The sequence below is a fragment of the Stegostoma tigrinum genome, unplaced genomic scaffold (genome assembly GCF_030684315.1).
Source record: "Stegostoma tigrinum isolate sSteTig4 unplaced genomic scaffold, sSteTig4.hap1 scaffold_216, whole genome shotgun sequence".
NCBI lineage: Eukaryota > Metazoa > Chordata > Chondrichthyes > Orectolobiformes > Stegostomatidae > Stegostoma > Stegostoma tigrinum.
In genome coordinates this window covers 139,205-163,717 of record NW_026728153.1, presented here as the reverse complement: position 1 = coordinate 163,717, position 24,513 = coordinate 139,205, and the positions used below count along the sequence as shown (strand labels likewise).

Below are 24,513 nucleotides of genomic sequence, written 5' to 3'. Positions count from 1 at the left end.
TGGATACTGTGTGTGTGTGTGTGTGTGTGTGTGTGTGTGTGTGTGTGTGTGTGTACCTTGTGATATTTGATATAATCATTTGATATCATCAGTGGCGTTACTTTGGAGAGGTTTTGGTCTCCCCTTTGAATATTGAAGTATAATGTAAAGCTCTTCCAGAAGTTTCGCTAATGACATAGAGCATCAGTCTGATGAAAACCTACCTCTTCCCCTTGCTACTATCTACTTGTTATTGCAGTATCAGTTTCTGAGACATGCCTTAGAATCCATTAAAGACGTGAATAAAGGCAAACAGTTGCCACTCACTCTAACCAACGTTTTTGTATAAAGATTTTACCCTCTACATGGACATGAGTCTTAATCCCATGTGCCCACTCTGTTCCAGTGAATGCTTTATTCATCCTTACTTTGACCACTTGCTTAACCTATTCCTCAATATTGACTTGGCTGCCTGTTCAGTCATTAATTCTGGTTGCACATTTTGAACTCTATGTGTTTGATGCAGCAGTTGGAAACAAGGGCTTGTGCTGCTTTAGTTATACCATCAATAGAGACTTTAAATAGTCATTAAAGAAAGGAAGAACTGGCACTGAATAAATTACCTGGGGTTTTTTTGTATTCATTCTTAGAATGGAGCTGCTGCTGGCTGGCCAGTATTTATTGCCCACTCATAGCTGCCCTTGACAAGGTGTTGGTGAGCTGCCTTCTTGAACCATGGCTTGGAGGGCAACTTGCAGGTGGTGGTATTCCCATAAATTTGCTGCCCTTATCCTTCTAGATGGTAGTATTTATGAAAGTGTTGGTTTCTAAAGAGCCTTGGTGAATTTATGCAGGGGATTTTGTAGATGATGTGCACAGCTGCTACTTCCCATCACTGGTGGAGGGAATGAATTTTTCTCGCTGTTGCTTTGTTAACTGTAGCAGCTTGCTGTGCCTAAATTGACTGCTGCATTTCCTGACATTGCAATAGTGACTACACTTCCAAAATATGAATACTGCTGAGAAAAGGCATATTTTGCTCCAGTTTTTCAACTTGCACTTAACAGGACAATTCACATCAAATACAATGTAAAAGGATCAACTATTATAGTAAATAAGAAGTGAGTCCTGGTGTTTTCCCTGTGGAAACAGCTCAGAGTCCACTGTAATTGCTTTATTCATCTTTACTTCAACCATTTGCTGTACCTGTTCCTAAATATTGATGTGGTTCCACTTCCAAATGAATCAGCACTCTCTTTGTGTACAGCTTTTCCCTTCACTTCTTGCAAATTGCCCCAATAAGTGCAAGATGAAAAGGATAAACAAAATGTATATTTTTCAAGTTCTGTATTACCAACTGATGACTGCCAAAATACTTCATTGGCTGTAAAGTGCTTTGGAATGTCCTGAGGCCATGAAAGGGAAGAAAGAGAAGGCTTTCTTTCTTAACATTGTGCATTTCACAGCTTTAGGATATCCCAAACAACTTCTGGCCAAGAGAATAGTTGAGAATTGGAGTCACTGTCGTAATGTGGAAACACGGCAGTCCATTTGTGCACAGTGAGATCTCACAAACGGCAACATCACAGTGACCAGAAAACCCCTTCAGTAATATCAGTTCAGAGCTTAGTATTGACCAAAACACCAGGATAACTCTGCTTGACAACAGAGGCATTACATTACCTGAGAGGGAATACGAGTATTTAACAACTAGACACCTGAAGCCACAATTTCAATGGGTAGAGTGTTGGTTCGAATGGTATCATCCAAAGGTCAGCACCTCCAACAATGGACCACTGGGTATGTTAGCCTAGATTTTCTTCTCAGGTCTATAGATCCTGACTTGAACAATGACATTCTGTCTTAACGGTTGGAGTGAAACCCACTGAGCTGCAGCTAATATAGAACATAGAACATAGAACATAGAACAGTACAGCACAGAACAGGCCCTTCAGCCCACAATGTTGTGCTGACCATTGATCCTCATGTATGCACCCTCAAATTTCTGTGACCATATTCATGTCCAGCAGTCTCTTAAATGACCCCAATGACCTTGCTTCCACAACTGCTGCTGGCAACGCATTCCATGCTCTCACAACTCTCTGCGTAAAGAACCTGCCTCTGACATCCCCTCTATACTTTCCACCAACCAGCTTAAAACTATGACCCCTCGTGCTAGCCATTTCTGCCCTGGGAAATAGTCTCTGGCTATCAACTCTATCTATGCCTCTCATTATCTTGTATACCTCAATTAGATCCCCTCTCCTCCTCCTTTTCTCCAATGAAAAGAGACCGAGCTCAGTCAACCTCTCTTCATAAGATAAGCCCTCCAGTCCAGGCAGCATCCTGGTAAACCTCCTCTGAACCCTCTCCAAAGCATCCACATCTTTCCTATAATAGGGCGCCCAGAACTGGACGCAGTATTCCAAGTGCGGTCTAACCAAAGTTTTATAGAGCTGCAACAAGATCTCACGACTCTTAAACTCAATCCCCCTGTTAATGAAAGCCAAAACACCATATGCTTTCTTAACAACCCTGTCCACTTGGGTGGCCATTTTAAGGGATCTATGTATCTGCACACCAAGATCCCTCTGTTCCTCCACACTGCCAAGAATCCTATCGTTAATCCTGTACTCAGCTTTCAAATTCGACCTTCCAAAATGCATCACCTCGCATTTATCCAGGTTGAACTCCATCTGCCACCTCTCAGCCCATCTCTGCATCCTGTCAATGTCCCGCTGCAGCCTACAACAGCCCTCTACACTGTCAACGACACCTCCGACCTTTGTGTCGTCTGCAAACTTGCTGACCCATCCTTCAATCCCCTCATCCAAGTCATTAATAAAAATTACAAACAGTAGAGGCCCAAGGACAGAGCCCTGTGGAACCCCACTCACCACTGACTTCCAGGCAGAATCTTTTCCTTCTACTACCACTCGCTGTCTTCTGTTGGCCAGCCAATTCTGTATCCAAGCAGCTAAGTTCCCCTGTATCCCATTCCTCCTGACCTTCTGAATGAGCCTACCATGGGGAACCTTATCAGATGCCTTACTGAAATCCAAATACACCACATCCACAGCTCGACCCTCATCAACTTTTCTAGTCACATCCTCAAAAAACTCGATAAGGTTTGTAAGGCATGACCTACCCCTCACAAAGCCGTGTTGACTGTATTTGATCAAGCCATGCTCTTCCAGATGGTCATAAATCTTATCCCTCAGAATCCTTTCTAACACCTTGCAGACGACAGACGTGAGACTTACTGGTCTATAATTGCCGGGGATTTCCCTATTTCCTTTCTTGAAGAGAGGAATTACATTTGCCTCTCTCCAGTCCTCAGGTACGACTCCAGTGGAGAGCGAGGATGCAAAGATCTTCGCAAGTGGCGAAGCAATTGCATTTCTCGCTTCCCAAAGCAGCCGAGGACAAATCTGGTCCTGGCCTGGCGACTTGTCAATCTTAATGTTTGACAAAATTTTCAGCACATCAGCTTCCTCTATCTCTATCCATTCCAGCATGCACACCTGCTCTTCAAAGGGTTCATATCCAATGATTGATCTGTATAGTGAGTGAAAGGAAAATGGTGTAAACACCACACTGTGCAGCCTGCTCTCATTCACTCACTCGGAGCAAATTTTCAGAAACTTGCCAGTAGATAGTGAGTGCACCTTCTTATTAAGCTGCTGCTTGTAGCCGCTCCTGCCAGGAGACCTGCTGTCATGGTGTGCCAATTCTGTCTGTCTTATGCCACCCTCATACATCGGTTGTGGTTTGTTGGCAGCCATTCTGTGACACCACTCTGTGACCTGTTCCTGGGAAGATAGGGTTCTCCTGTGAGGAAAGGTTGGATCTGTACCAGTTGGAACTTAGAAGAATGAGAATTGATCCTATGGCAATATATAAAATCCTGAGGGGACTTGATACATTGTGTACAGGGAAAATGTTTCCTCTCGTGAGGGAATCTCAAAAAAGGGGGTACAATTTAAGAACAGGAGGTCTTCTTTCTATGATGGAGACGAGGAGGATTTCCATCAGAGGGGTATGGGTCTGTGGAATTCTCTTCCCCAAAAAGTATTGGCGGCTGTACCATTGACTTTATTCTAGGTTGAGTTAGATGGTTTTTTGATAGATGTGGGAGACGAGGGCTTGGGGAAAAGGGACAGAGGGGCTTGAGTCCACAAGCAGATCAGCCACTGAATGGTGGAGCAGAGTTAAAGGGCTGAATGGCTTTCTGTTGCTCTCAAATGACATGTTCCTATATTCCGTTCTAACATCCATCATCCAACTGCACATAGGTTGACCCCTCTTCCTGCTGCTGTCCAGAATCTCTTAGCTTGTAAGCTCAGATCAAATAGCCAAAGTTGTGACTCTTTTTTTCTGGGTGTCACTTATTAAACTTGGAGAGAGGAAAAAGGAGTATATGAGTACCTTTTGTTCTTCTCATTTTAGATTCAATCTTTTTATAATATTTCTGAGAACTGCTTGAGAAACAGAGTCATAGAATCATACAGCATGGAAACAGACTCTTCAGTCAAACCAGCCCGTGCCAAACATATTTTTGAGCTAAACTAGTCCCACCTGCCTGCTCCTGGTCCATAACTCTCCAAATCTTTCCTGTTCATGTACGATTCTAAGTGTCTTTTAAGTGTTATAGCATCTAACTCAGGAAATGAATAGTTTTTTTGTGGGTGCATGTGGAATGTACTGTATCATGGTGAGGGAAAGTAAAAGGTGTATTCAGATTGAGGAAATGAATGCTGGCCTGAACAGAATTGGTTGCTTTGTATGGCCTTATTGATTTTGCTTGCCTCTCGTACCTTGTCGTAAAACTGCTTATAACTTCAAGGAAGGCGAATAGCAATTGCTGTGGGTTTTGCAGAACACATTGTAAGTACATACAGATTTATTTTTTAAAAAAGCTATTAAACCAAAGAAATGGAATTGCACAATAAATCAGAAAGTAACGTGGCAGCCTAGCTGCTTGTTGAAGCACTTAGACTTTGTATAGATGGCTTTGTGCTTTGCCATCCACTTTCCACAATGGTTAAAATCATAAAATTGTACAGCACAGAATGAGTCCATTCAATCCATTATGCCTGGGTTGACTGGCGGAAAGAGATTTCTGATCTGCCCCACTTCCCAGTCTTTTCTCTGCACCACTGCAAATATTTCCCATTTTAAACTACTTCATTCCTCCTGCCTCAGAGCATCTTGCTTTCATTGTGCTGCTTGGGTTGCCCTAGAAACACTATTGGCAAAGTGGGTGGCAAGAGAGGTGATTCATTCTGAATGCCTCTTTTTAAAATATTATTTATTTATTGAATGTGGGCATCACTGATACGGGGCCAGCATTAATTGCTCATGAGCAGATGCTCCTGAGCTGCCTTCCAAAACCACAGTATTCCCAAAGCGATGATAAGGAGGGAGCTGCAGAATTCTCAATCAGTAAAGATGATGGAATGGCAACATTTTCATGTCAGGATTGTGTGTACATCCGAAGATTGGAGGGAAACTGAGAAGTGATGCCCCCGTGTGCCTGCTGTCCTTGCCCTGCTGGTTGGTAGATGTTGTGGGTTCTGGAGAAACCTTTGAAGAAATGTTGTTGCGTTACTGCACTGTATCTTGTAGATTCCAGTTGGAGCATCCACTTTAAGGCATCTACTTGCATCCTCATTCGAGATTCTCTATTCTGAGTGTAAGGAGCCACTTACTATGCTAGTATTGTATGGTGCTGACTGTTTACAAGCTGCCAATCAAGATGAAGTCATGGAGAAAAGAAATAGCTGTGATGTGAAGGTACATGACAGATTCCATTGTTACTGTATTGGCTTAGTAGAAATATCACCATTGAGTCAAAAGGTTGTGGATTCAAGTCACACAGCTGGAGAGTATCAGAGAGGGTAAGTGAAGAAGGGTGTTCCTCATGAGTGGAGATTGCAGAACCAAAGGTCACAGACTAAGGATGCACAGTAGAACGAAGATGAGGAGAAATGTCTTCGCCAAGAGAATGGTGAGCCAGTGGAATTTTCTATCATTGAATATTTTTAAGACAGAGTTAGATATTGTTCTTCGAGCTAAAGAGATCAAAGAATATGGGGAGAAAGCAGGAACAGCAATGAGCAGGCATGCTCATATTTTATGGTGGAGCAGGCTCAAGAACTGAATGGCCTACTCCCAGTCCAATTTTCTCTGTTTCTATGTTAAATTGGGAAAGGGGAATGGATAATCCGGTAGTTAATTAATTATTGCTTTAAGCATAAAATTAAACTGAACATTTATAACTCACTGACCTAGTTCCAAACACACATAAATAGGATTCAGACTTGATTGATATTCCCCAATAAGGACAAACCAAAGTGCTTTGAAACAGACAAAGTGTAGTCACTGCTGTAACATAGAGAATGTATTTACATAAGTTCCTACAAACAGTAAATTTACTTGCATGAGCTCCCACAAACTGTAATGTGATAATGACCTGATAATCACTTTTAGCAATGTTGATAGTGAGATCTCACCTGTTTTTCCTCTAAAGAATACCATGTGATTTTTTTTACTTCCACCTGGGAGAGCAAACAAAGGTACAGATTTATCACCAATGCAGCACAGCAGGACAAGAAATGAGAATTGTTACGATTCCAGCTGCTTCAGCAAGTGGAATAGTCAAACCCCAGAATAAAACCTGCCTCGCTAGATCTTTTTCCCCTTTGTCAAACCTTGTGGTCTTTCACTGAAACATAAGCACATCAGACTACAGATTAGATTTTACCAATAAAACAGAAGTTTATTACATTGAAGAAATAAAATAAACCAAAATATCAAATATAGCAGTTTCAAAAATTTCAGAACACATTGCAAAAGAAAGTTACCCATGAGAACTTTCCCCTTGACTACTCTCAAACTTAAAGCTTAGCCTTCCTCAGTATTTTCATAGTCTGCAGAATTCTAACAAAATACTTTAACTGTTCTAAACAAGAGATAGAAGTTACAGAGACAGAGACTGCATTGTTTTAAATGACAAAGGAAATGCTTTTGTAAAGCGCAAAAAGTGTAGCAATGAGATAAGTACAGGAATAAAAGATGGATCCAGAAAAGGTGTGAATGCTTTCAACAGTTCCATTACCAGCAGCTTTCCAATACAGCCGAAGGCAACATGTTGCTTTATTCTGAAACCTCAGCCAAGATTGCTTCTCAGTGAATCAGTCATGAAACTCTCTGAGGAATACTACAATATGATCAGTGTTACTGCTGTGGAATGCCTACTGAATGTTTAATGTTTAACCACACATCCATAAGGCAGCCCCACAGTCAGTGCACCATCCCTTTACTACCATACTACATGGGCTAGATATAGCTTTCACCTCAGTGGGCAAGAACTTAAATCCAAAAACCTTACAACTCAAGAAATAAATAGTGTTAAAAACCAAAAGAACTGTGGATGCTGTAAATAAGAGACAAAAAACAGAAGTTGCTGAAAAAGCTCAGCCGGTCTGGGCAGCATTTGTGAAGAGAAATCAAAGTTAAGGCTTCAGGTCCGGTCACCTTTCCTCTGAAATAAATAGTATTAGTCACTGATGTATAGCTGACAGTAAAATTCGGCCTTTTTCTCTCCATAAATTCTGCCAGGCCTGTTGAGTTTCTCCAGCGCTTGCTGTTATTTCAGATTTCCAGCATTCTCAGTATTACGCTTTCAATGTAGGCGTCAGCTGGCATACCCTTGGAGGTGTTTGTGTCCTGTTTAGACCTCCCCAATATGAAAACATGTATATGGACATGTGGTTATCTTAGGAAATGATGTTGAAGCATCCCCTAGGCAGGGATGTAAGATGTAGCAATTTCCCCAGATCTTTAACTCCTGCAGCGAGGCGCCAAGAAGCTTTGCCTAGATTTCGGAATGGGCTACAACACGGAAAATCTCCTATACTGTCTGTAATGAATATAGTATCCATTGTTAATCAATTCTGGAGAGGGATTCAGGAGATGAGATTTTTATGAGTAAGGCCTGTGCTCAATTGAAGTGCAAAATACTGAGTTTAAATTCCTTTCCTTGTACATTATTTTCATGTAACTGCAAAATGAATTTGAGATTTCCCATGTATACGAATGATAAACATGCAGCTCTGAAGATGTTGAAGAAATTCACTTTATTAAATAGTGCTCCCCATCAATATTTGCGAGTGAAAATGGATTCTAAAGTGAAATTTCATATCCTACTAAAACAGTGCTGTGTCCAAGGGCACAATTAACTTGTATTCAATGCTTGTCTTTGGGCAAATAATGTGCACAACAGAATCATTGGTTGTTTCCCTTCCGGATCAGAAGCACCTCTGTTAGTCCTCTTTCTCTTCTACAATGTCGAAAACTATACAGTCTGCTCCCAACAAAGTTTTTTCATTTATTCTTCTTTTGCTGGTGCTATGATTCCAGCTGCTGTTGTTACAAGCCAGGCCACATCCGAGAATGAAATCTGACTTGATTATCAATTTTTCTTCAATTTAGTGTGGCAGCCTTTCACTGAAACATAAGCACAAAAAGCTGCACATTTGGTTTTAACAATAAAACAGTTCATTACACTAAAGAAAGTAAAATACAATAAAGCAAACCAAACTAACTATATAACACAGTTTGAAAGGTTGCAAAACACAACAAAACAGCATCCCATGTACTCCCTAAAACAGTCACTTTACAGTTACTTAACAATCTGGAGCGGTTTTCTTTCTCTATCAAATCTGCATGTTAGATTTAACTGCTTCTGCTCAGTTTCTGTCCCTCAAATTGTGGGGTCTTCCTCCTTCACCATTCACACAACTGAGAGTTTAGACTTCCTCAGTGTTTTACTAATCCACACGGTTCTCCCCAGACATTCCAGCTCTGGAAGTTTCACTAACTACACCCTTTCACAAAAATAGCTTATTTCCTTAGCCCCTCTGAACAGTCTCCATTTCTAGGATAGATTATACTTGGTTCTGACCCCAGTTGAGTTGAGAGTATGACTTGGAGGGGAACTTGTAGCTGATAGAGTTGCAAACCATGTGCTGCTCATTGCTCCCCCCAGTATCTGGAAACATACGCTGTGCCTCTAAGCTGATCAGTATTGTATCATTTATTGTGTATCCTATTGACTAGTTTGCCCTCCCCAAATGCCTTACTGCACATTCCGGCAGATTAAATTCTATTTGTCCCTTTCTGTTAACCGATCAGCCCATTGTTACTATATTCCAAGTCTGCAGCTTTCTTCCTCTTTATCAACCATGCACTCATTTTTAGTCTATCGTCTGCAAATTTTTAATGGTGCCCCCTGCACTTAAGTTTGCTTCTTTGCTGTCTACCATGAAAGGGAAAGGACCCAATACTGAACCCTGTGGAATCCCAATAGAAATGACCTTTCAACTACAACTACAGTGAGCATTACCCTTTGTCTGCAGTCACTGAGTTTATTTTGTTCCATTTGCTACTTTCCCTCAGATTCCATCACCACCTTCTGTTTTGACCAATTCATCATGTGTGAACTAGTCCAAAGCCACCTTGAAACCTCCGTAAGCTGCATCAAATGCTCTACTCTCCTTGACCCTCTTTAACACCAATTCAAATTGGTGCGGCATAGTGACTCTGTGGTTAGAACTGCTGACTCACAGCACCAGGGATCAGGGTTTGATTCCAGCCTCAGGAGACTGTCTGTGCGGAGTTTGCACACTCTCACCATGTCTGTGTGGGCTTCCTCCAGGTGCTCTGGTTTCCTTCCACAGTCCAAAGATGTGGAGGGTAGGTGGATTGGCCATGCTAAATTGCCTATGCGAAATTACCCATAGTGTGCAGGGACGTGTAGATTAGGTGGATTAGCCATTGGAGATGAAGGGTTACAGGGATAGGATAGGGGATGTGTTGGCTGGGACGCTGTTTGGAGGGTTGGTGTTGACTTGATGGGATGAATCGCCTGCTTGCACCCTGTAGGGATTCTATGAATCATGAAATTCAAATATAGAATCAAGTTCATCAGACACAAATGAAATCAGAAAATCCCAGAACTGCTCAGAAGGTCTGGCAGCGTCTGTGGACAGAGAAACAGAATTAATGTTTCATTAACCTGCCATCAGAAGTCCAAAGATAGGTCCATTGTGCTGAATATTTCCAGCGTGTTTTGGTCTTACTTTAGATTGCCAGCATTTGCAGTATTTTGCTGTTGTACTACCCAGACGTGATCACCCGTGAACAAATCCTCACTGAGTGTATTTAATTACAAATCGGTAGTTATTAGGACAAGTGACATAAAGTATTGCCAAAAAGGCAGCTTTCAGGAGGAAAGAGTGAAAATGGAGGGGCATGGGAAGGGAATTCCAGAGATTCGGGCCTAGGCAGCTAAAAGTTGGAGGAGGGGTGATGGTCTAGTGATATTATCGCTGGACTGTTAATCCAGAAACCCAAGTAATGTTTTGGGGACCTGGGTTCGAAACCCACCACGGCAGATGGTAGAATTTGAATTCAATAAATATTTGGAATTAACAATCTAATGATGGCCGTGAATCCATTGTCGATTGTTGGAAAAACCTGTCTAGGTTCACTGATGTCCTTTAGGAAAGAAAACTGCATTCCTTACCTGGTCTGCCCTACATGTGACTCGAGACCCACAGCAATGTGGTTGACTCTTAACTGCCCTCCGGGCAATAAGGGATGGGCAATAAATGCTGCCTGACCAGTGACGCCCTCATCTTGTGAATGAATCAAGAAAAATGCAACAATGTAAAATTAGACAGAGATAGAAGTTACAGAGACAGAGACTGCATTGTTTTAAATGACAAAGGAAATGCTTTTGTAAAGCACAAAAAGTGTAGCAATGAGATAAGTACAGGAATAAAAGATGGATCCAGAAAAGGTGTGAATGCTTTCAACAGTTCCATTACCAGCAGCTTTCCAATACAGCCGAAGGCAACATGTTGCTTTATTCTGAATAATATCCACTGAGAAACCTCAGCCAAGATTGCTTCTCAGTGAATCAGTCATGAAACTCTCTGAGGAATACTACAATATGATCAGTGTTACTGCTGTGGACTGCCGACTGAATGTTTAATGGATATTTTAGTCTCCTGATCAATGGATGTAACAGGGATGCTCTTGAACTCTCCTTGTTCATTCCTCAGTGGAAAATGTTGGGGAAAGAGCACAAGTTTTATACTCTATCAAATCTTCACATCTCGTAATTCTATTATTGGAGCTTCATTCTTGAGACCAGATAGAAGAATGTTTTATTAATATAGATGCTACATAGCCACTAATAAATCTAACAGGAAACTCAGGAGAAGCAACTTTGCCCAGAAAGTGGTTAAAATTTGAACCAGGAAGAGTGGCTGAAATGATAGCACAGATACTTTTAAGAGGAAGCCAGAGGAGCACATGAGGTAAAGGGGATGGTAGGGTTAAAAAGGGGTAGAAAGAGTCTTGTGTGAAACATAGATAACATCATGAGCCTGTTTCTGTACTGCAAGCTCTGTTTGTTAAGCATTGACTATAGAATTAAGCACAGTCTCTCCAGAAAAGGCGATTGTTTAGAACAGTTAAAGGAATAAGTTGTCTCAGAGTAAGGGTTATTATTTGTGAATCTTTCAGACCCCGAGTATTTTGTTTGAATTCTGCAGACTGTGAAAAAACTGAGGAAGGCTAAGCTTAAGTTTGTGAGTAGTCAAGGGGAAAGTTCTCATGGGTAACTTTCTTTTGCAATGTGTTCTGAAATTTTTGAAACTGCTATATTTGATATTTTGGTTTATTTTATTTCTTCAATGTAATAAACTTCTGTTTTATTGGTAAAATCTAATCTGTAGTCTGATGTGCTTATGTTTCAGTGAAAGACCACAAGGTTTGACAAAGGGGAAAAAGATCTAGCGAGGCAGGTTTTATTCTGGGGTTTGACTATTCCACTTGCTGAAGCAGCTGGAATCGTAACGGTTCTCATTTCTTGTCCTGCTGTGCTGCATTGGTGATAAATCTGTACGTTTCCTGGCTGTAACCGTACCAGGAAGTTCAAGAGTTCAGTGAAATGATGCTTCATTATTAGCATCAACTTCATCAGGAATACACCACACAGAAAACATTTCCCGAATTCGTAGAATGTCTTCGTGGACAAAGTTGGATCAATGGTTGTTTTAAATTTGTTCTCCACTATGGAAAGTGGAGTGTTTCTCATTCGAACTGTGTATTGTGAAATAGTGGTTAGCTGCTGCTAGTTGTAAGTTATTATTTCATTAACATGAGAGTTCAATATTCCAGCCATTGGACCTTGCATTGTTTTCACTATTATTGTGGTTAACTCATGTGTTTCTGTTTAAAGTGGCATTTGATGAATGCTCGTGGACATTGTGCACAGGGAGTAAGCAATTTAAACTCCTTTAAACACTCTACATAGTCACTTAATTCGTTGCATGGGTAAACCGAATGAGAAAATATATGTACTAATTTATATTTGTGTATATAATATTTATACATATAATATTTTATATATTACATATATATAATATTTATATGAATATATTTGTGTTGGTTGCATTACCCGAAACACTACTCGGGTAGTGTCTCCCACCCATCCTCCTCCTCGAAGCAAAAAAAAAGTTTCTGTGCGACAGAAGGTAACTAGTTTATTTTTTATTCTTTATTTTAAACAGTCTCTTTGGGAATTTAGAATAATGGGAACGGAGGTCAGGGCAGTTGAATGCTCCTCCTGCAGAATGTGGGAGGTAAGGGTCACCACTAGTGTCCCTGCTGACTACATCTGCGGGAAGTGCACCCAACTCCAGCTCCTTGAAAACCGCGTTAGGGAACTGGAGCTGGAGCTCACAGGGACTGGCCCCGCAGCCATGTCCCGCTCACAGCGTACTGCCCCCAGCAGCCCTGACCCGCTGACAGGGACCTGCCCCCGCAGCCATGACCCGCTCACAGCGACTTGCACCCCGCAGTCCTGTCCCGCTCACCGCGTACTGCCCCCCGCAGACGTGTCCCGCTCACAGGGCCTGGGCCCTGCAGCCCTGTCCCGCACACAGCGTACTGGCCCCCCGCAGCCGTGTCCCACTCACAGGGACTGGAGCCCGTAGCCCTGAGCGCTCATCGTGACTTGCCCCCGCAGCCCTGACCCGCTCATCGTGACTTGCCCCCGCAGCTCTGACCCGCTCACAGGGACTGGCCCTTGCAGCCATGACCCGGTCACAGCGACTTGTCCCCCGCAGTCCTGTCCCGCAGCCAGGGACTGGCCCCCGCAGCCCTGTCCTACTCACAGCGGATTGGAGCCGCAGCCCTGTCCCGCTCACATGGTATTGCCCCCCGCAGCCGTGTCCCGCTCAGAGGGACGGGCGCCCGCAGCCCTGACCCGCTCACAGCGTACTGCCCCCCGCAGCCGTGTCCTGCTCACAGTGACTTGTCCCCAGCAGTCCTGTCCCGCTCACAGCGTACTGCCCCCGGCAGCCGTGTCCCGCTTACAGGGTCTGGCCCTCGGAGCCCTGACCCGCTCACAGCGTACTGACCCTGCAGCCATGTCCCGCTCACAGCGACTGGCGCCCGCAGCCCTGACCCACTAACAGGGACTTGCCCCCGCAGCCCTGACCTGCTCACAGCGTACTGCCCCCCGCAGCCGTGTCCTGCTCACAGAAACTGGCCCAAAAGCCCTGATCTGCTCACAGCGACTGGCCCCCGCAGCCCTGACCCGCTCACAGGGACTGCCCCCCGTAGCTGTGGCTCACTAACAGGGACTGGCCCTCAGCAGTCCTGTCCCGCTCACAGCGCACTGCCCCCCTGCAGCCCTGTCCCGCTCACAGGGTCTGGCCCCCGCAGCCCTGACCTGCTCACAGCGTACTGCCCCCCGCAGCCGTGTCCTGCTCACAGAAACTGGCCCCAAAAGCCCTGATCTGCTCACAGCGACTGGCCCCCGCAGCCCTGACCCGCTCACAGGGACTGACCCCCGTAGCTGTGGCTCACTAACAGGGACTGGCCCTCAGCAGTCCTGTCCCGCTCACAGTGCACTGCCCCCCTGCAGCCCTGTCCCGCTCACAGGGTCTGGCCCCCGCAGCCCTGACCCGCTCACAGGGACTGGGCCCCGCAGCCCTGACCCGCTCACAGGGACTGGGCCCCGCAGCCCTGACCCGCTCACAGGGACTGGGCCCCGCAGCCCTGACCCGCTCACAGGGACTGGGCCCCGCAGCCCTGACCCGCTCACAGGGACTGGGCCCCGCAGCCCTGACCCGCTCACAGGGACTGGGCCCCGCAGCCCTGACCCGCTCACAGGGACTGGGCCCCGCAGCCCTGACCCGCTCACAGGGACTGGGCCCCGCAGCCCTGACCCGCTCACAGGGACTGGGCCCCGCAGCCCTGACCCGCTCACAGGGACTGGGCCCTGCAGCCCTGACCCGCTCACAGCGTACGGCCCCCCGCAGCCGTGTCCCGCTCACAGCGGACTGGGCCCCGCAGCCCTGTCCCGCTCACATGGTATTGCCCCCCGCAGCCCTGACCCGCTCACAGGGCCTGGCCCCCAGCAGTCCTGACCCGCTCACATTGTACTGCCCCCCGCAGCCGTGTCCCGCTTACAGGGTCTGGTCCCCACAGCCCTGACCCCCTCACAGGGACTGTCCCCCGCATCCCTGACCCGCTCCCGGACTGGCCCCCGCAGCCCTGTCGCCCTGACAGGGACCAGGCCCCGCCGCCCTGACTTGCTAACAGCGGCCTGGGCCCCGAAGCCCTGACCCGCTCACAGCGGCCTGCCCCCGCTGCCCTGACAGGCTCACAGCGTACTGCCCCCCGCAGCCGTGTTCCGCTCACAGGGACTGGCCCCCACAGCCCTGATCTGCTCACAGGGACTGGGCCCCGCAGTCCTGTCCCGCTCACAGCGTCCTGCCCCCGCAGCCATGACCCGCTCACAGGGACTGGCCCCCGCAGCCCTGTCCCGCTAATAGCGTATTGCCCCCCGCCGCCCTGACCCGCTCACAGGGACTAGCCCCCGCAGCCCTGACCCGCTCACAGGGACTCTGGCTCCGCTGCCCTGACCCGCTTGCTGCGGCCTGGGCCCCGCCGCCCTGACCCGCTCGCAGCGGCCTGCCCCCGCCGCCCTGACCCGCTCACAGGGACGGGCCCCCGCGCCGTGTCCCGCTCACAGCGACTTGCCCCCCGCAGCCCTGTCCCGCTCACAGCGTACTGCCCCCCACAGCCCTGTCCCGCTCACAGCGTACTGCCCCCCACAGCCCTGTCCCGCTCACAGTGACTGACCCCCGCAGCCGTGTCCCGCTGACTGTGTAATGCCCCCCGCAGCCCTGTCCCACTCACAGGGACTGTCCCCCGCAGCCCTGACCCGCTCCCGGACTGGCCCCCGCAGCCCTGTCGCCCTGACAGGGACCAGGCCCCGCCGCCCTGACTTGCTAACAGCGGCCTGGGCCCCGAAGCCCTGACCCGCTCACAGCGTATTGCCCCCTGCAGTCCTGACCCGCTCACAGCGGCCTGCCCCCGCCGCCCTGACCCGCTGACAGCGGCCTGCCCCCGCCGCCCTGACCCGCTGACAGGGACTGGGCCCCGCAGCCGTGAGCCGCTCACAGCGGCCTGGGCCTAGTAGCCCTGACCCGCTCACAGGGACTGGGTTCCGCAGCCCTGACCCGCTCACAGCGTATTGCCCCCTGCAGCCGTGTCCCGCTCACAGGGACTGGCCCACGCAGCCGTGTCCCGCTCACAGCGGACTGGGCCCCGCAGCCCTGTCCCGCTCACATGGTATTGCCTCCCCGCAGCCGTGTCCCGCTCACAGGGACGGGCCCCCGCCGCCCTGACCTGCTCGCAGCGACCTGCCCCCGCCCTCCTCACCCGCTGGATGGACTGGGCCCCGCCGCCTTGACCCGCTCACAGCGGCTTGGCCCCATCAGCGCTGTCCCGCTCACAGCGTATTGCCCCCGCAGCCCAGACCCGCTCGCAGCGGCCTGCCCCTACCGCCCTAACCCGCTCGAAGCGGCTTGCCGCCGCTGCCCTGACCCGTTTCCAGGGACCGGGCCCCGCAGGCCTGACCCGCTCACAGCGGCCTGGGCCCCGAAGCCCTGACCCGCTCACAGCGACTTGCCCCTGCAGCCCTGACCCTCTGACAGGGACTGGGTCCCGCAGCCCTGTCCCGCTCACAGGGACTGGGTCCCGCAGCCCGGTCCCGCAGCCCTGTCCCGCTCACAGGGACTGGGTCCCGCAGCCCTGACCCGCTCACAGGGACTGGGTCCCGCAGCCCTGACCCGCTCACAGCAACTTGCCCCCTGCAGTCCCGACCCGCTCACAGCGATTTACTCCGCAGTACTGTCCCGCTGACAGGGACTGGCCCCCGCAGCCCTGACCCGCGCACAGGGACTGGCCCCCTGCAGTCCTGACCCGCTCACAGGGACTGGCCCCCTGCAGCCCTGACCCGCTCACAGGGACTGGCCCCCTGCAGCCCTGACCCGCTCACAGGGACTGGCCCCCTGCAGCCCTGACCCGCTCACAGGGACTGGCCCCCTGCAGCCCTGACCCGCTCACAGCGACTTGCCCCCCGCAGCCCTGACCCGCTCACAGCGACTTGCCCCCCGCAGCCCTGTCGCGCTCACAACGACTTGCCCCCCGCAGCCCTGACGCGCTCACAGGGACTGTCCCCTGCAGCCCTGAGCCGGTCACAGGGACTGTCCCCCGCACCCCTGACCCGCTCGCAGGGACTGTCCCCCGCACCCCTGACCCGCTGACAGCTAATTGCCACCGAAGCCCTGTCCCGCTCACAGGGACTGTCCCCCGCACCCCTGACCCGCTGACAGCTATTTGCCACCGCAGCCCTGTTCCCCGCACCCCTGACCCGCTGACAGCTATTTGCCACCGCACCCCTGACCCGCTCACAGCGATTTGCCCCCGCAGCCCTGTCCCTCTCACAGGGACTGTCCTCCGCAGCCCTGACCCGCTCACAGGGACTGTTCTCCGCAGCCCTGACCCGCTCACAGGGACTGTCCTCCGCAGCCCTGACCCGCTCACAGGGACTGTCCCCCGCAGCCCTGAGCCGCTCACAGGGACTGTCCCCCGCAGCCCTGAGCCGCTCACAGGGACTGACCCCCGCAGCCCTGAGCCGCTCACAGGGACTGTCCCCCGCAGCCCTGAGCCGCTCACAGGGACTGTCCCCCGCAGCCCTGAGCCGCTCACAGGGACTGTCCCCCGCAGCCCTGAGCCGCTCACAGGGACTGTCCCCCGCAGCCCTGAGCCGCTCACAGGGACTGTCCCCCGCAGCCCTGAGCCGCTCACAGGGACTGGCCCCCGCAGCCCTGACCCGCTCACAGGGACTGTCCCCCGCAGCCCTGAGCCGCTCACAGGGACTGTCCCCCGCAGCCCTGACCCGCTCACAGGGACTGTCCCCCGCATCCGTGACCCGCTCACAGGACTGTCCCCCGCATCCGTGACCCGCTCACAGGGACTGTCCCCCGCAGCCCAGACCCGCTCACAGGGACTGGCCCCCGCAGCCCTGACCCCCTGACAGCTATTTGCCACCGCAGCCCTCACCCGCTCACAGGGACTGGCCCCCGCAGCCATGACCCGATCACAGGCACTGTCCCCCGCAGCCCTGTCCCGCTGACATGGACTGGCCCCCGCAGCCCTGTCCCGCCACAGGGACTGACCCCCGCAGCCCTGACCCGCTCACAGGGGCTGGCCCCCGCAGCCCTGACCCGCTCACAGGGACTGGCCCCCGCTGCCCTGACCCGCTCACAGGGACTTGCCCCTGCTGCCCTGACCCGCTCACAGGGACTGTCCCCCGCAGCCCTGACCCGCTCACAGGGGCTGGCCCCCGCAGCCCTGACCCCCTGACAGCTATTTGCCACCCCAGCCCAGACCCGTTCACAGGGACTGGCCCCCGCAGCCCTGACCCCCTGACAGCTATTTGCCACCGCAGCCCTCACCCGCTCACAGGGAATGGCCCCCGCAGCCCCGTCCCGCTGACTGATATTTGCCACCGCAGCCCTCGCCCGCTCACAGGGACTGGCCCCCGCAGCCCTGACCCGCTCTCAGGGACTGGCCCCCGCAGCCCTGACCCGCTCACAGGGACTGGTCCCCGCAGCCCTGACCTGCTCACAGGGACTGGCCCCCGCAGCCCTGACCCCCTGACAGCTATTTGCCACCGCAGCCCTCACCCGATCACAGGGACTGGCCTCCGCAGACCTGTCCCGCTCACAGGCACTGTCCCCCGCAGCCCTGTCCCGCTGACATGGACTGGCCCCCACAGCCCTGTTCCGCCACAGGGACTGGCCTCCGCAGCCCTGACCCGCTCACAGGGACTGGCCCCCGCAGCCCTGTCCCGCTCACAGGGACTGGCCCCCGCAGCCCTGTCCCGCTCACAGGGACTGGCCCCCGCAGCCCTGTCCCGCTCACAGGGACTGGCCCCCGCAGCCCTGTCCCGCTCACAGGGACTGGCCCCCGCAGCCCTGACCCGCTCACAGGGACTGTCCCCCGCAGCCCTGACCTGCTCACAGGGACTGGCCCCCGCAGCCCTGACCCCCTGACAGCTATTTGCCACCGCAGCCCTCACCCGATCACAGGGACTGGCCTCCGCAGACCTGTCCCGCTCACAGGCACTGTCCCCCGCAGCCCTGTCCCGCTGACATGGACTGGCCCCCGCAGCCCTGTTCCGCCACAGGGACTGGCCCCCGCAGCCCTGACCCGCTCACAGGGACTGGCCCCCGCAGCCCTGTCCCGCTCACAGGGACTGGCCCCCGCAGCCCTGTCCCGCTCACAGGGACTGGCCCCCGCAGCCCTGTCCCGCTCACAGGGACTGGCCCCCGCAGCCCTGACCCGCTCACAGGGACTGTCCCCCGCAGCCCTGTCCCGCTCACAGGGACTGTCCCCCGCAGCCCTGTCCCGCTCACAGGGACTGGCCCCCGCAGCCCTGACCCGCTCACAGGGACTGTCCCCCGCAGCCCTGACTCGCTCACAGGGACTGTCCCCCGCAGCCCTGTCCCGCTCACAGGGACTGGCTCCCGCAGCCCTGTCCCGCTCACAGGGACTGGCCCCCGCATCCATGTCCCGCTCAGGGGACAGGCCCCCGCAGCCCTGTCCCGCTCACAGGGACTGGCCCCCGCAGCCCTGAGCCGCTCACAGGGACTGGCCGCCGCAGCCCGACATGCTCACAGGGACTGGCCCCTGCAGCCCTGTCGTGCTGACAGGGATTTGCCCCCTGCAGCCCTCTCCCGCTCACAGCGACTTGCCCCCCGCAGCCCTTACCCGCTCACAGCGACTTGCCCCCCGCAGGCCTTACCCGCTCACAGCGACTTGCCCCCCGCAGCCCTGACCCGCTCACAGGGACCGGCCCCCGCAGCCCTGACCCGCTCACAGGGACCGGCCCCCGCAGCCCTGACCCGCTCACAGGGACCGGCCCCCGCAGCCCTGACCCGCTCACAGGGACCGGCCCCCGCAGCCCTGACCCGCTCACAGGGACCGGCCCCCGCAGCCCTGACCCGCTCACAGGGACCGGCCCCCGCAGCCCTGACCCGCTCACAGGGACCGGCCCCCGCAGCCCTGACCCGCTCACAGGGACCGGCCCCCGCAGCCCTGACCCGCTCACAGGGACCGGCCTCCGCAGCCCTGACCCGCTCACAGCGTCTTGCCTCCCATCCCTCTTACACAGGTCACCCCTTGCTCAGAAATGGTCCCAATTATCCATGAACCGGAAATCCAGCCCCCTGTGCCAGCTCCTTTACCATGCATTTTCATCTCACCTATCTTTCTCTGACTTAACTCACTAACATGTGGCACTCGTGGTAACCCATAAATTATTACCCTCTCGGTCCTGCCTTTCAGCCTCTTTGCTAACTCCTTGTACACAGTCCGCAGGATGTCATCCCTCTTTCTGCCTATGTCATTGGTACCAACGTGCACAGTGGCCTCTGGCTGCTCACCCTCCCCCTTAAGAATTTCTGGCACCCAATCAGAGATGCCCTTGACCTTGGCAGCAGGGATGCAACACGCAGCCCTGGTGTCTCAAATGTGGCTACAGAATCTATGCCCCCAACGAATGAGTCTCCAACCACGTTCGCTCACTTGGATTTGCCTGACCCTGTCCCACAGCAGGGTGGTTTGTACCATGGACCTGGCTATTGCTGATTGTATAACTGACCCAGTTTAGTTTTAGATCAGTGTTAACCTTGGTTTCGTGGATAGCCAAGCACCTGAGTCGTCTACAATACAGGAGAAATACATTCTTCAGCTCACGGATTCTGTGACAGTCAAGGACAAGCACTGAATTGTTCTAACCTCATTTCCAACACCTGGCCCATAGCCTTGCATGGCTTGGATAGCACTTGCACGTTTAAAAAAAAAATAAATGTAAGGATGATGTGAGGGTAAGGACATGGAATTTTTTTGATGTGGTCATATTCTCTCTTGTTGGTGCTGATTGCTGCTTAGCACTTGTGTGGCGCAAATGTAACTTAACCTTTATCAGGCCAAGCCTGATCGTTGTCCAAGTCTCACTGTATTTTCTCACCGTTGACTTCACTGTTGGGCCTAACCAACATTTTGTACATACCCTGCCTATTCTGAAACTCTATCACTTAATATTAAGTCTAATAAAGACAAGTATCCAATGTGCCTTCCAAACCACTTCAACGACCTGGTCCATTACATTGGGGGATCAACAGGCATGCACATCAAGATCCTGAGATCCCTCTGATCATTGGTGCTTGTGAGGTCCGTATGATTCATCATGGGCTCCAAAATCTGTTTGTGCTGTGTCACCTGATCCTTATCCCGTTTGTCCTTACATGAAATAATGTTCACAAACGCTTCTCAAAAATTCTTCCCAATCCTACTTTTTGTAATCATGATACAAGTGAGCATAAAACTTGGAACACGACAGCAACAGGAATGTGCCCTTTGGCCCACCATGTTGGGCCAAACATGACAACAAATGAAATAATCCCTTCTGCCTGTCCTTGATCCATAGTCCTCCATTCCTTACCTATTCGCGCACTTAACTAAAAGTCCCTTTTAAATGCTTTCATCGTATCTGCATCCACTACCACCCCGGGCACTGTATTCCACACTTTTAACATGCTCAGTGTGAAATATTTGCCCCTCACATCTCTTTTGAACTTTCCCCCCTCTCAGCTTAAATGCATGCCCCCTAATAGTGGACACTTCAACTCCGGGGGAGAAATTTTCTGACCGTTAGCTGTATTTATGTATCTCCTAATTTTATAGACTTCTATCAAGCCTGCCCTCAGCTTCTACTGCTCCAGAGAAAATGAAGAGTTTTTCCAGCTTCTCCCTCTCGTTCATACCCTCTATTCCAGTCAGCATGCTGGTAAATCTCTTCTGCACCCTGTCCAAAGCCTGCACGTCCTTAGTGTAATGTGGTGGCCAGAATTGAATGCAATACTCTGTGTGGTCTCACCAAAGTCTTGTAAAGCTGCAATGTGACATCCTGACTCTTGCACTGAGTTCCCCTATGAATAAAGGCAAGCATGCGATATGCCTTCTTGACCACCCTATCTACTTGTGTGGCTACTGTCAGGGAGTTATGGTCTAGGACCCCAAGATCCCTCTGGACATCACTGCTGTTTGGGGTCCTGCCATTAACTGTGTGTCCCTTTCCTTAACACTTGGTCTCCTAAAATGCAACACCTCATGCCTCCCCAGATTAAATTCCATCGGCCATTTCTCCGCTCGTGTTTGCAATTGGTCTGTATCTTGCTGTGTCCTTTGACAACCTTCCATGCTGTCCACAAGTCCACTGGTCCTTATATCATCTGCAAACTTAGTGATCCCCCATCTGCATTTGCAACCAAGTCATTTACACATATCACAAACAGCAGAAATCACATCGATGCGGAACACCACTCGTCACCGAGCTGCAGCCAGAAAAACAGCTTTCCACCACTGAGACGGCAAGAACTGCAGATGCTGGAATCAGAGTTAACCAAGTGTGGAGCTGGAGGAACGCAGCAGGTCAGGCTGCATCAGAGGAACAGGAAAGCTGACATTGTTGATGCTGCCTGGCCTGCTGTGTTCCTCCAGCCCTATACTGTGTTATCTTTGTCAGCCTTCCACCGCTACCGTCTGCCTTATATGGGCAGGCCAAGTCACCATGGATCTCATGGATCTTAATCTTCTGGATGAGCATACCATGAGGGACCTTATTGAAAACCTTCGTAAAATCCATGTATATGTTATCAACTGTTCGATCCGAATTGATCACCCTTGTCACCTCCGTGAAAACTTCAACTGACTTGGTAAGACATAACCTGCCTTGCATAATACCATGCTGGCTGTCCCTTATTAGCCCATACTTTTGAGACATGAGACACTCACCAGTCTGTAGTTTCCTGGAAAGTCCCTGTTTTCCTGCTTGAACAGAGGAATGACTTTATCCACTCACCAGTCTCCGCAACCCCTCCAGTGCCTGGCAAGGATATCAGATCCTGTTGAAAGTGGTGTGTTGATGCATTTGTGTCATGATTGTGTTTTGTTTCAACCCTAACATTGAAAGCAGTTTAAGAATGTCTTTGTGCAGCAGGCGAGGTGTGATGAGACTGAGCCTTCATACAATTGCAAGATGTTGAAAATTTGCCATTATTTATGAAAACAGTGATAAATTTCCATGATCAACATTTCTGTTACACTGCAATGATTATCCCGTGGCATGTAAAATCAGAAAGATACGATAAAATGAGACTGGGTCATATGCAGGGAGAATGTTTGCCTTTCATGTCTATAGAAGTAGTGAAATATTTCCGTGAATCTAAAAGTCACTTTTCCGTTCATTGAAGGACACAATCATCGCCTTGGAAGCTTCATCACGATATTACTTTGCATTTCTGAAGAGGGAAGAAGAAATCAACATGAAAATTCAATTCCATGGTTTTGGAAGTCCCATTGAGAACACGATTCATTTGCGCCGGCATAATGCTCTGACCGAGAAAGAATTGAAGGTGAGTTTGTAGTTTGGAAGATCGCAGCAATTTATGCATCAACTTCTTCATCGATAATGTTCCATTGCTTTCAAACTGCATTTTCCACTCTGCAAGATAATAACTGTGAGAACAAGCAACAGCATCGGTAGGTGGTCTATGGGGAATGCAATGTTACAAAACCCGATCCATTCAACAACATATTTCAGATATGTCAACAAATTAAATATTCCAGCACAGGATAAAACAAGGAAGATGAGAGTGAGGAGGCAATAGCTCTGATGACAAAAGAACAGAAATTTACCTTTATCCATTCGAGCAAAAAAGCAGGCACGCAAATAAATAATCATCTAACAATGCACATGTGCAACGGAGGCTACAGGGGGACTAAAAATGCCGAATTGTTGTCATGCGTATTGCTGAAAGGATGATTGAAACAGAATCTGTGGTAAATTTGAAGAAATACAGATGATGCATCTCAGGATGTTGGAGGAAGAACATTTATGGACTGAGGCAAATTGTATTGCCCTTTTCAGGAGTTATTGGGTTCATAATGAATTGAAACACTTCCTTCTGTGCTGAAAGCTTTAGTTTAGTTGCAGCTGGATGACAATTTCTGTTCCTGGTAGTATTTAGCAAACTGTTAAAAGTGAATGTCACTGCACAGAATTCCAAACATGACTCCAATCAGTAGAGAAAATATCCAAGGTGTGTGATGAGTTGTATCCTCTCATGTTGAACAGCGCAGCGACAGATACAATGGAGGCACTGATGATAATGTTCCAAGAATCCTTAGATTGTGGAAAATTCGCAGAGGATTGAAAGATGGTGAACATAACACCATTATTACAAAGATACTTGGACAAAATAGTAAGCAAGTATTGCCAATTTAGGTCAACCTGGGTAGATGTTCATGCCGGCAATGAAAGATGAAATAACAGGGTACTGAGTGTGCTATAACATCCTACAGAGTGAACATCCTTTCATAACGGGGAAATAATACTTGACAAACTTGCTACAGTGCTTTGAGAAGGAAACAAACATTACTGATGAAGGACCACCAGTTGATGTCGTACATTGAGATTTCAACAAAGCATTTGATAAGGTACAGCTCGTAAGGTGTCTCGAAGGAAAAGAGCCCGTGTGTTCAACGGTAGTATGTTCGGATGGACAGAGGACTGCATCGTTAATAGAAGTAGAGTTGTAGCAGCAAGATGGTAACTGACAAGTCATGTACAGCCACAGAGCGAATGCTGCGGAGGCCGTACACCTCATGTTGACTGGGTTGATTTCGGAAATGGCGGAGGGGATTGCTATGCTTAGGAAAGTTGGGCAGGCAGGGACTACGTTCATTGGCGTTTTTAAGATTGAAAACAATCTTATTTTTTCAACATTTAAGATTCTTAAGAGGCTTGATAGTGTATATCCGTAGAGATTACTCCCATTTGTGAAAGATTTTACGACCAGAGGCCACATTTTCAAATTGGTTGCCCATTAATTCAGGGAAGAATTACTTCTTTCAGGTTGCAGCAATTTATTGAACACTTTAGCCAAGAAGGTTTTAGAGGTAATGCCATTAATCATATGCTAGGCTGTAACGGCCAGGTTAATTTTTAAATCAAGAAACAATGATAAT

At 50.1% G+C, this 24,513-nt stretch overlaps 1 long non-coding RNA gene across 1 annotated transcript in view; it reads left to right on the top strand.

Annotated features, from left to right (window-relative positions):
- The window catches only part of LOC132207938 (uncharacterized), a 159,343-nt gene that overhangs the window by 4,204 nt on the left and 130,626 nt on the right, over positions 1-24,513 (top strand). Inside the window, exon 2 of the long non-coding RNA XR_009444026.1 lies at positions 22,737-22,898. This is a non-coding gene — a long non-coding RNA (uncharacterized LOC132207938). The remainder of the gene's footprint in view (positions 1-22,736; positions 22,899-24,513) is intronic.